Genomic DNA, 13,217 nt, shown 5'->3' with positions numbered 1-13,217 from the left:
CCCAATGGCAGGTTTTGCGCATGCCAGGGGGTCCTTGAGCCAACCCAACTCAGTTCATGTCCCGTCCTAGCAGGGACAGAAAAGCCTGTAAGAAATTTAAAGTGAAGGGATGGAAAAAGAGATATCACACCAATGCACGAGAAAAAAGGCTGGAGTAGCTGTTCTAATCTCAGATGACCTAGACTTCAAGGTGACAGACATCAGAAAGGACAGAGAAGGACATTATATAATGGTGAAGGGACTGATCCATCAGGAAGCAGTTACAATCGTGAACATATATGCACCTAATTCCAATGCACCTAGCTACGTGAAGCAATTACTTACAGACTTGAGGGAAGACATAGATACACACACAATAATAGTGGGCGATCTTAACACTCCGCTAACAACTATAGACAGATCAACAAAACAAAAACTCAACAAAGAAACAACAGAGCTCATACAAACATTAGAACAACTGGACTTAGTAGACATCTATAGAACTTTTTATCCTAAGACCACAGATTATACATTTTTTTTCAGCAGTGCATGGCACCTTCTCCAGGATCGACCACATGATAGGACACAAAGCAAATCTAAATAACTTCAAAAAGATAGAAATCATACCATGTACCCTATCAGACCACCACGGAATGAAACTGGAAATCAGCAACTCAAAATACCCAGGGAAATAAAGAAACTCTTGGAGGCTGAACAATATGCTATTAAATGAACAATGTATCAGAGAAGAAATTAAAGATGAGATCAAAAAATTTATGGAAACCAATGAAAACCCTGACACAACATTCCAAAACTTGTGGGACACTGCCAAAGCAGTGCTACGGGGTAAACTCATCGCAATTGGAGCTCATGTCAAGGCCTAAGAGAAGCGCCAAATACAGGAACTAACCACACACCTCCAGGAATTGGAAAAGCAGCAGCAGATGAGCCCCACACACAACAGGAAACAAGAAATCATCAAAACAAGGGAGGAAATCAACCAGATAGAAATAAAAAAAAACTATACACAAAATCAATGAATCAAAAAGCTGGTTTGTTGAAAAGATAAACAAAATAGACACCACTCTGGCCCATCTGACAAAGAAAAAACAAGAGAAACCAAGAATTAACAGCATCAAAGATGAAAAAGGCAACATAACAACAGACATTACAACCATTAAGAACATAATTAGAAATTACCACAAAGCACTGTACTCCAACAAATCAGAAGACCACCAAGAAATGGAAAAGTTCTTAGCCTCACACCACCTGCCAAAACTTAGCCCAGAGGCAACAAACGACCTGAAAAAACCCATAACTGAAGCAGAGATTGAATCAGTGATTAAAGACCTCCCAACAAAGAAAAGCCCAGGCCCAGATGGCTTCACTACAGGATTCTACAAAACATTTCGAACAGAACTGACCCCAATCCTCTACAAACTCTTCAAAACAATAGAAAAGGAAGCAACCCTTCCAAACTCATTCTATGAAGCCAACATTACCTTAATCCCAAAACCAGACAGAGAGCCTACACAGAAAGAAAACTACAGACCTATCTCTCTGATGAACATTGATGCTAAGATTCTCAACAAAATCCTAGCCAAGAGAATTCAAAAAAATCATCCGACAGATCATTCATCCGCATCAAGTAGGATTCATCCCGGGAATGCAGGGATGGTTCAACATAAGGAAATCCATAAATCTGATACACCACATCCAAAAACTGAAAAACAAGAATCACATGATAGTATCAATAGACACAGAAAAAACTTTCGACAAAATCCAGCACAACTTCCTGCTAAAAACCCTAACCAAGGTAGGCATAGATGGAAAAATTCACAACATAATCAAAGCAATATATGAAAAACCCAACACCAGCATCATACTGAATGGAGAAAAACTAGAACCCTTCCCACTGAAATCTGTAACAAGACAGGGATGTCCGCTTTCTCCACTGCTATTCAACATAGTCCTAGAGGTGCTCGCTGAGGCCGTAAGACAAGAAAAAGAAATCAGAGGAATCCAAATGGGAAATGAAGAAGTCAAGCTTTCACTATATGCAGATGACATGATTCTTTATATGGAAGAGCCAAAAGGCTCAACAAAGAGATTACTAGAACTTGTACGAGATTTTCGCAGAGTGGCAGGGCACAAAGTTAATGAACAAAAATCAACAGCCATAGTGTATGCTAACAGCCACAAGTTGGAAAAAGATCTAACCAGCAAGATACCATTCAAAATAACAGGGAAAAGCATGAAGTATCTGGGAATAAACCTAACCAAAAATGTAGGAGACCTATTTGAAGAAAACTACAAACTACTGAAAAAAGAAATTGAACAAGATCTAGAAAGATGGAGTAACAGCCCATGCTCCTGGATAGGTAAAATCAATATCATTAAAATGTCTATATTGCCAAAAGCAATATATACATTCAATGCAATTCCAATCAAATTGCCAAAAACATTCTTCATGGAACTGGAAACAATGATCCAAAGTTTCATCTGGAAACACAAAAAACCACAAATAGCTAGAACCATCCTGAAGAACAGGAAGTTAGCAGGGGGAATCACAGTCCCGGACCTCTGGACATACTACAGGGCAGTGGTTGTCAAAACAGCGTGGTACTGGCACAAAGATAGAGAGGAAGATCAATGGAGCAGAATAGAAACACCAGAAGGGAACCCACACAGATACAGTCAAATAATCTTTGATAAAAGGACAAACGATAATCCAGGCAAATGGGAAGGTCTCTTCAATAAATGCTGCTGGGACAACTGGTTGATAGCCTGTAGAAACAAAAAGACCCACATCTCTCACCATATACTAAGATCAAATCTAAATGGATAAAAGATCTAAACATGCATCCAGAAACCTTCCAACTTTTGGAACAAAATGTTGGAAATACTCTGCAAGATCTAGGGGTATCTCCCTACTTCCTAAGAAGGACACCAAAAGCAGTAGAAATTGAGACCAGAATAAACAAATGGGACCTCGTCAAACTAAGAAGCTTCTGCACAGCAAAGGAAACAATCAACAAAGTAAAAAAGCAACCCACAGAATGGGAGAAGATCTTTGCGCACGACATAGGTGATAGAGGACTAATCTCCAGAGTATACAAAGAATTACAAAACAGCCAAAACACCAAAATAAACAAGCCACTCAAGAAATGGGCACGGGAAATGGGCAGACACTTCACAAAGGAACAATCCCAAATGGCAAATAATCATATGAAAAAATGCTCAAGCTCCCTGGCAATAAGGGAAATTCAAATTAAAACATCAATGAGATACCACCTAACACCAGTAAGACTGGCCCACATGAAAAACACCAACAACACTTGTTGGCGAGGTTGCGGGGGAAAAAGGAACCCTCCACTGCTGGTGGGGCTGCAGATTGGTACAGCCTCTATGGAAATCAGTATGGAGAATATTCAAACAACTCAAAATCGACATACCATATGACCCAGCTATAGCACTCCTAGGAATATATCCAGAATACTTGTTTTATGAGAAACCAACATGCACTCCTATGTTCATAGCAGCACAATCAGTAATTGCAAAAACATGGAAACAGCCAAAATGCCCATCAGCAGAGGATTGGATAAGAAAGCTATGATTCATCTACTCCACGGAATACTATTCAGCTATTTTTTTTTAATTATTTATTATTTAACTTCAGTAATTACATTGTATTATGTGACACAGTTACATAGATACTTGGGTTCTCCCCACCCCTCCCCAAACCCTCCCACCATGGTGGATTCCTCCACCTTATTGCATAACCACAGTTCAAGTTCAGTTGAGATTTCCCCATTGCAAGCGTATACCAAACATAGAGTCCAGCATCTTATTGTCCCGTCAAGTTCAACGGTTTCTTAGGTATACCCTCTCTGGTCTGATGACAGAGCCAGCAGAGTATCATCCCAGTCAATTGAAAGCTCCAACATACCATCAGCAAAAATTTACATCATTATGGAATTAATTGACATAGTAATGAGTAACCAATATGTTAAAAGTAAATGCGGGTTCCCAGCCACCTTCTGTGACCACCTCACCTATACTTCAATTTTAGTTTATACACAACTATTCAGCTATTAAAAAAAAACAAAATGCAGTTCTTTGTGGCCAAATGGGCCAAATTGGAAACCATAATGCTAAGGGAAATGAACCAATCCCAAAAGGTTAGATACCACATGTTTGCCTTAATTTAAGGTGATATGATGTTAAGCATATAATGTTATGTTATGGATATTATGTCATATGTAGTATATAAACTAAAATTGAACTGTGAATGGGGGGTCACAGAAAGTGGTTAAAAAATCGCATTTATTTTTAACATATTGACTGTTCAATACCATGTCAATTAATTCCATAATGATGTTAATTGTTGCAGATGGTATATTAGTGCTTTTATTTGACCGGGATGATAGTCTGCTGACTCTGCCCTCAGACCAGAGAGGGTCTACCCAATAAATAGTTGGACTTGACTGGACTATAAGATGTTGGACTCTAACTTGGCAAATACTTGCAAAGTGGGAATTTCAACTGAAGTTGAACTATGGTTTTGCAACAAGGTGGAGGAACCCACCATGTGGGGAGTGTGGGGGGAGAATCCCAGATTCTATGTAATTACAACACAATGTAATTAATGAAGAAATTTAATTAAAAAAAAAGATAGTACCTCTTCAAGGATCCAGGCGGGTGCCCGAGCGGCTTGACCCCGGGCAGCCATGCGGCCCGGGTACTCGGGTCCCCGCCACGATTCCAGCCTAACACAGCTAAGCTTTCCACCACGCACATGTGTACATGTGGTGAGAGGCTCTCGGACAGCTTCCTGATTTGCCGGGGTCCTGGTTTGATGGCCTCCTTTTGAGAGTGGGGAGGTTGTCCTGGGATCCTGAGGAGCGGATTGGGAACGCCTCAGCGCGCCATGCGGCTGGAGCGGGGGAGGAGCTAGCAGTATCCAGGCGGGGGCCTGAGCGGCTTGACCCCGGGCAGCCATGCGGCCTGGGTACTCGGGTCCCCACCACGATTCCAGCCTAACACAGCCAAGTATTCGAGAACCATACTCGGGGCTAGAATGTGTGAGGCATGCGTTGACCAATCCCCTGGAATCTCTGACCCCATTGGACGGTTTAGAAGGGCCGGTGGAGTCTATGCAGCAGGCATGACAGTCTATGGGGTGCGCTGGGCTGACCCAGAGCAACCTCTGACATGCTTAACACTGGCTGGCAACAGGCCTGGTTGGGGAGCGTGGCGGAGGCCTTGGCTGCGTGGAGCCTACCACAAAGGGGCGCAGGAACTGGAATGGGGCTGAGTTCTGGCAGGGTCACAGTTGTAATCCCTTGGCACAAATATCGATTTGGACTTGACGCACCATGCCGGATTAGACCGCAGCACAGTTTGGTGCTCCGGAGGACCAGGATAGATGTGGGATGGGCTCGGCTAGGCCTCAACCCCAACTGAGCCATATATGAGATATACGTGGGTATGGACGAGCCGTGGCTGGGCTGAAACTCTCAACAGCAGGAACCAGAATGGATTGAAGAGCGGAGCTGGCCAAAGGACCTGCTGGTATGCGTGAAGCCTGACACCAGGAAGGAGTCGGAGGGAAGAATCTGAACAGTTCCTCTGACAGGACACTGACCCTACAAATAAACGCAAGAAGCATGGAGGTAAACAACCCAGAAGAGGCTTTGGAATGTGACCCACTGGCATACACTTGGCTCTGGTTGAGGCAGACCAGGCTGAGTCAGTTCACGTCATCCACTGGCAAGCCCAAGCGCTGAAACTGTGTGGGGGCCTGGCCGGGTTTGGGTGCAATAAAAAAATTAAAAAAAAAAAAAAACAGTACAAAACACAAAATGCCAAGGTGAAATGGCCTGTGCCAGTAGGGAACGCAACACCCGACCAGCACACCTCCCACTGGTTTAGGTGAGGGACGAGAGTGTGATGGGCAGAGCCAGGGAGAGCTGTGATACTCATTGGTTCTAATGGAGGTCGGGGCTCGGAATAGAACCAACCCAGGGGTTAAAACCACCAGCTGATCGGAGTGATGGACGGTGGCGGGCACTGTGCTTACTAGTAGTACATGTAGGAGCCTGGACTGGGAATGCCTCAAAGTTTCTTAGGGGATTCCCCTGAACAAAATGGAGGAATCAAAGCACTAACCAAGAAAAGATGGAAAATGGAGTAGATCAATCAACCACCTCAGCTATATGCTTCCAGCGGAAAACTGGACAAGGGGAAACTCTAAGATGGACTATGTCAATCAGTGGACTCTGCACCAGCCTCATCATACCTGGATTGTTGCTGATGATATGTTGGAGCTTCTAATTGATTGAGGTGACACTCTGCTGGCCCTGCCTTCAAAACTGAGAGAGCCTCCCTAAGAGGCCGTTGAACTTGAACTGGACAAATGGGATGCTGCACTCTGTATGGTGTGAGCTTTTAATTAGGGAATCTCAACGGAACTTGAGCTGTGGTTATGCATCAAGGTGAAGGAAGTCACCATGGGGGAAGAGTTTGGGGTGAAGGGGGGGGGAATCCCAGTACCTATGAAATTGTGTCATGTAATACAATGTAATTAATGAATAAATGAATATTTAAAAAAAAGATAGTACCTCTTCATGTTATCAAGAGATTCTCTATTTTCATTCTATCTTTACATGATTTCAGGAAAAAATCTGCAGAAATAAGCAGTGCTTTCAAGGAATCCTTGGTCCCAAACATTTTTTGAAAGTGTTATACTTCTCCAATTGTGGACAATAACCTAGGCTGAATTGTACCTAGGTAAGTCTTGCACTGCTGTGAGAAAACATTTAATAGCTGGCAGGCATCCTGGGCATGGTTAATGTTAAATCTGTGCTAACCACATCAATGTGCCTATCATATCTTTTTTCTAAAAAATGGGGGTGGGAGGGTAAGGCAACTGCTGATTCCATGTGCACCTGGAGATGGGAAGTCTGTAGGACCCAGGTTCCTGGCCTGAAGCCTCAGGCCCAGCTGTGCAGTAGTTGGTGCCAAGTACATGAGTTTTGGGGGAAGGGGTTAAGGCAGGGAGTCTGGCTCACCTGATCTGGGTCTTTTGGCATACCTGCACAGTAGGTGCCTGGCTCATGAACTCCAGTGTGGGTGTCCAGCAAGGTCTGTGTCAGGAGGTCCAGAGCACCCTACTCAGTGGAAAAGATGGAGCAATGAATGGCAGGCACAGGCACACACCAAACATATGGCAACCCATCAGGGCCTTCACAGGATATCTGGTACCATAGCATAGGGAAGAGGGTACAATAGTTCACACAACTATTCCAACCAACTGATGACAGCAAATGTAAGGGCGAATGGAGACTCTCAGGTTGACTATGTCAGACAACAGACATTGTAAGGATTTCAACAGCCTTAGAGCAGAGACTGACAGCATTTCATAACTACCAAAACCACTTAAGAAGAACCCTTGGAACATGCACCATATTAGAGACTTTGGGTTGATATAGGGTAGCTATTCCCCATCGCTGGGTCCTGATATGGTTGGGAGTCTGGGTAGTGAGAACCCTACATACCCATTTTCCCAGATACAGGAAGAAGAAGAAAAAGAAATTTGCAAAGAAATGGTCTCACCGACTTTCCCCTAACCCTTGCTCCTCCCCACCCTGATCAACTTGCAAGCATCATCAAAAATGAACATTTAAAAAATGTATACTTAATCAAGCTAAGTCCTGTTATTTCTCTCCCTCACACTCCTTCCCCTCAACCCTCTTTTCCAAGCTATTTACTTTGTAATGTGGTACTGCTAATGAGTTCCAGAATAAAGAAATATTAACATGCTATCCCCTAAGTGTTGGAGATCAAAACTCCTGTATCAAAAGGAATATAGTTGGAGTCATTAATAAGTAACTCCACATAAGCAACTCTTCCTTCTTTCCTTAATTCTCTCCCTCACGACAAGACCATGGTCCTCAGTGCTTGATCAATGCAACGTGGTGGACTTTGAGCAGGCCTGCATCTCTTTGTTCATGTATCCCCATGAAAATGACCTGGATTGACCTAAAAGAACCAAAATACTCCTTCTTTCATAAACAACCACTCTTTAGGACTGTCTACCTCGGGTCTCTCGAGGGTTCAAAAATACGCACCCACTCCTATTCTCCTGATGTTGTGGGCCATACATTCCACTCAGACTAGCATCAAGGGCTACTGAGAAAAAGATTTGGCATCAGCAAAGAAATGGAGCAGCTTGAGGTCAAAAGTACAGACTTCCAGGCTCAGGGTTCTAAGTCCTAGATTGATTTTTGATTGCTCAACTAAGATTGCAGGTATTTAAACAATCTCTTCCTCCCTCCCTGCTTTCATGCCTCCCTCCATTCATCCCTCCCTCCCTCTTTCTCATTATCACTCTCTTTGCTTCCCTCCCACCATTCCTCTCTCTTGCTCATCTTCAGCACCTTCAGTCACATATAAATACAATTTCAATTTATGTACTGTCTGTACTCATCAATTGAACCCCATGAGGTAGGGATTTTTAATAATCAACATTACATAGGTAATTAAACTTAGCCACAGAAACATTAACTGATGCATCCAAGGAGACACAACTAGTTACCAGCTAAGACAGAAATATATTTCAACACTCCGTCTTCTCAATAGCAGGTAGACCAGCTTACACGTAACATGTATCAAAAGAGGATATACCATGACAGATTGGTTTTTACTCTGAATTCAAGTATGATTAACACTTAAAGTACACAAACATGACATCACATTACAAGACTAAAGCACAAATGTAATATTAACACAATGGTTTCAGAAAAAATAGAAATATTCAATTCTTGTTTAAGAAATTAATACAAATATTGAGGGATTTTCAACCTGATTATTTTCATCTACCAAAATGTCAGTAATTTTTTCAGAAGTATGAAAGCATTAACTGCCTGTCAAAATGTATTAAATTATGCATACCAGTTAACATTGGCAAAAAGCTTACCAAAACCAGTATGATCCATTATCAAGCATTTCTCAGTTGTTGAAATGTACATGGTGAAACTGATGGAGAACCATTAGCCAGGATGAAGCAGAGGGCACATTCCAGGAAACAGAAGAGAACTGGCCTTTGGCAGAGGGCGCCTGGACTCTCACAAACACTGGGAAGCAGTGAAGATAACAGTGATTTTGCAATGACTAGACACCTAAGTGGCAGTCAGCAAGAGGTAATCAGAGCTCCACCTGCAGCCAGGTGGCAAGCAGAGTACACTGGGAACCCAGGAGCTGAACCAGGCATCGAACTGCATGTTCTGCTGATTTGTGTAATTCAAAAATGAGCAGAGACAGAGTGGATATTGAAGGAAAACTGAGCATTTTACAGACCACATCCAACAGTGCCACACCAGATGCCATTTTGTGTACCGACACAAAAGATGTGGGACTGGAGAGACAAGTCAAGTGTGCATGCACTAAATTGGGAATTAATTCACTTCCAGCTCAGTACATTGAATTGGTCCTACAGGGAAAAAAAAAAAGCCTAAAAGCCTTTCCCACATAGAATCCTACAGATTCCACCCCCAAAAAAACTGAGTGGAACTAGACCTAATGGACAGCAAACCAAGAGCCACAACAGTGCCACATCAGGTGTTTTTTTGTTTGTTTTTTGTTTTTGTTTTTGTTTTTACTAAGGCAAAGGCTGTGAACCTGGAACCCCTACAGAAAGCTGCATAGGCCAAAACAAATTCACTTTTAGCTGGGCACATTGCACTTGTCAGATGGAGAAAAATGTACCAAACTGACATGCAACCAGTTCCACCTAACATAGGTCCAGGTGGCTCTAAGAACTGAAGTCCAGCATGTTCTGCTAAAACGAGCATCATCAAAAACCCAGAGATGTAAGACAGCTGGTGTATGTGTAATTCTGCAAATTTCTCAAACTGGGAGTGGGAGAAAGGCTATGCAGGCAAAGGTGCTCAGGAGCAAATGAGACAGAGGCAAAATGAATATTATTAATGTTTCCTGCAAAGAAGCACAAGCCTTTGCCAACTTTAGAACTGAAAAAGACATCCAGGAAAAGGGGACACAGAATTCAGATAAATTGTTATAGCTTTTTAGCAATAATGAGAAACACATACATGAGTTCAATAAATTTAAGTAATATGTCACACAGGAAACAGCAACACTGAAACAAAATCAAGCAAAATCTTTAGAAATGAAGGACACAGTGGAGAACATTAGAAATTTATTGAAATGCGGAATGAATGAAGAAGAAGAAAAAGAATTGACCAGCATGTGCATAAGCTGATTGGCGCGATGGACTATGCCAGACCCTGTACTGACAAGCACACACAAGAATCAGGTCTGAGATACTCTCGGGTGAAGTTTCTTTGGAGATTCCCCCAACTGAACTGCTGATCTCAGTACCCCAACCATGAAGAGATTATGTCAGCCAGTGGATTCTGAAAAGATTTCATCATGTTTGGAACACCAAGATTGACAGCAATTCAGTACTGTTGCACTATCAAAACTGCGTAAGAAGGACCCTCAGAGCGTGTCTCACATCGGGGACCTGGGATGGGTGGGATGCTTGGTAGGGCTTCTCCCTTTGTTTCTCTCCTGACCCCCGAAGCAGAGGGTGGGGAAGTGATGGTATTATTGTGGAAACAATTGTCTTACTCGCTTTCCTGTAGCCCTTTACCCTTTGTACCCTAATCAACTAAGTAAAATTATTTTTAAAAATGTAAATCAAAGACGTTGGCAGCTGGAACATGGTTGCAAGCCTGAAAATGTGTCCTCAGTAAAAGAAATGTCTGGGAAAGAGAGAAAGAAAATTTTGGGTGTCTTCTAAAGTATTTTTTCAACGGGAGAATGGTTACATTATCCTGCAATAGAAAGGAAGTGGTAAAGTCACAGAAGATCTGAGAGGAATGTCTTATGTTGATGCACTAATACTTGAATTAGCTGAGGCTTAATTTTGAAATATACTTGCAAAAATGTTCTTGATATTCAAATATGTAAGTACGCTAGCAAATATCTGGGAATAGATATTTTAGGGGAAAAAATCCTAAAATTTCAATCTGATTGGAGGTAAGAGCTTAAAAACTTCTGACTTTGGCTGAGGAGAATAGTATCTCCAGGAGTATAGCAGTAGCTGGTATCGCTAAATTTGGAAAACAAAACCTTCTACTAACATCCTTTACTTTTGTTTAGCATGATGTCTCTCATTCTCTGCAAAAGGACTGTCTTTTGCTGCATTCTCACGTCAGTGGGGACCTGGATTGTAAACAGAGAAGATGGGAGTAGAACCTGTGTATGAATATGAGATGCCAGTGTTACAGGTGGCAGCTTATACTACCGTGAAGACAATATGAGACAGACAGAGAGACACATGCAAACTCTATCTCAGACAGTATAAATAAAATGTATCACTCTACATACTGTTTGCCTTAATCAGTTCAACAGACCCCACAAAATAGGTAATGCTATTATCTCTACCCCATGGACAATTAAACTAAACTACAGAAAAGTTAACTGATGCATCCAACGTTGCAAAACTAGTCACAAGCTAAGGCAAGAGCACATTTTAAATTGACATTTAACTGGGGCCCGGCGGCATGGCCTAGTAGCTAAAGTCCTTGCCTTGAGTGCACCTGGATCCCATATGAGCACCGGTTCTGGTCCCAGCAGCTCCGCTTCCCATCCAGCTCTCTGCTTGTGGCCTGGGAAAGCAGTCGAGGACAGCCCCATGCCTTGGGACCCTGCACCCGCATGGGAGACCTGGAAGAGGTTCCTGGTTCCCGGCATCGGATCGGCATGGCACCGGCCATTGTGCTCACTTGGGGAGTGAATCATCGGACGGAAGATCTTCCTCTCTGTCTTTCCTCCTCTCTGTATATCTGACTTTATAATAAAATAAATAAATCTTTTACAAAAATTGACACTTAACTAAAAGATTATTTTTTTAACTTTTTCTCCTATTAGTATGAATTGTTATATGAGAAACATACTGCAATTTTACCTACTTATTCTGACAGGGCACTGATAGACATGCGGAAACTGACATGGTAGCAATTCTTACCTTCACTGGCTTCAAAAATACCAAATTGCTGTCACCAGAGTTAAGTGATACATCACAGCAATCTGTGGTCACTGTAGACTTAAGATTCAGGATGTTTCTCACTTCACATCTTGGCTCACATCTAGGCTCCTGTTCCGAAAGGCAAATTACAGGACAAAAACACAAAATTCTACACAAGCTTACAAATAATTAAATGTTTATAATGTGACACAGCTCATGCAAAAGCACTTGAGGATATTCCAAGAACACCCAGATAAATGACCCAGAAGAAGCTCCTGGCTCCTGGCTTCAGATGAGCTCAGCACTAGATATTGCGGCCAATTGTGGAGTGGAAACTATTCTAAGACAAGTAAGAAGAAAGGATAAGATTACTTTCAGAGGAAGGCAAACAAAAACCACAGCCAGTCTCTCAGAAAAAACACTCCAAGCAAGGAGAGAATGGGGTAAAACCTATCAAATCCTGAAACAAAACAACTACCAATCAAGAATAATGTACCCAGTGAAGCTTTCATTTGTATTTGAGAATGAAATTAAATTCTTCCACAGTAAAGAGAAACTCGAAGAATACGTCAGCATGAAGCCAGCTCGAGAAAATCTCCTCAGGAAGGTGCTAAACCCAGAAAGAAAAAATGAAAACCAAAATCAAAGATGGCAAATGGGAAGACCTCCCCACTAAAATCCATACAAGGAAAGTCAACCAATCAAAGATACTAATAGATGCAGATACACACTTACACGCTTACACATGCTCATGGCAGCTCAAAATCACAAGCTCTCAATATAATCGCTAAGCACGAACGGCCTAAACTCACCAATCAAACGACACAGACTAACAGAATGGATCAACAAACAGAACCCAACCATATGTTGCCTACAAGAGACACATCTAACAAAAAAAGATGCTAAGAAACTGAAAGCGAAGGGATGGAAAAAGATATTTCACGCCAATAGACAAGAAAAAAAAAAGGCTGCAGGAGCTGTTCTAATCTCAGATGATTTAGACTTCAACGTGGCAAACATCAAAAGAGACAGAGAAGGACACTTCATGTTGCTGAAGGGAACCTTCCAGCAGGCTATGATTGCCATTATAAACTTCTACACACCAAACACAGGTGCACCCAGCTACGTGAAGCAATTGCTGATGGACTTAAGAGGGGACATAGATGCACATGAACTGATTCAG

This window comes from Ochotona princeps, chromosome 24 (assembly GCF_030435755.1).
Source record: "Ochotona princeps isolate mOchPri1 chromosome 24, mOchPri1.hap1, whole genome shotgun sequence".
In the NCBI taxonomy this organism is placed as follows: domain Eukaryota; kingdom Metazoa; phylum Chordata; class Mammalia; order Lagomorpha; family Ochotonidae; genus Ochotona; species Ochotona princeps.
This window is presented reverse-complemented; position numbering follows the sequence as displayed.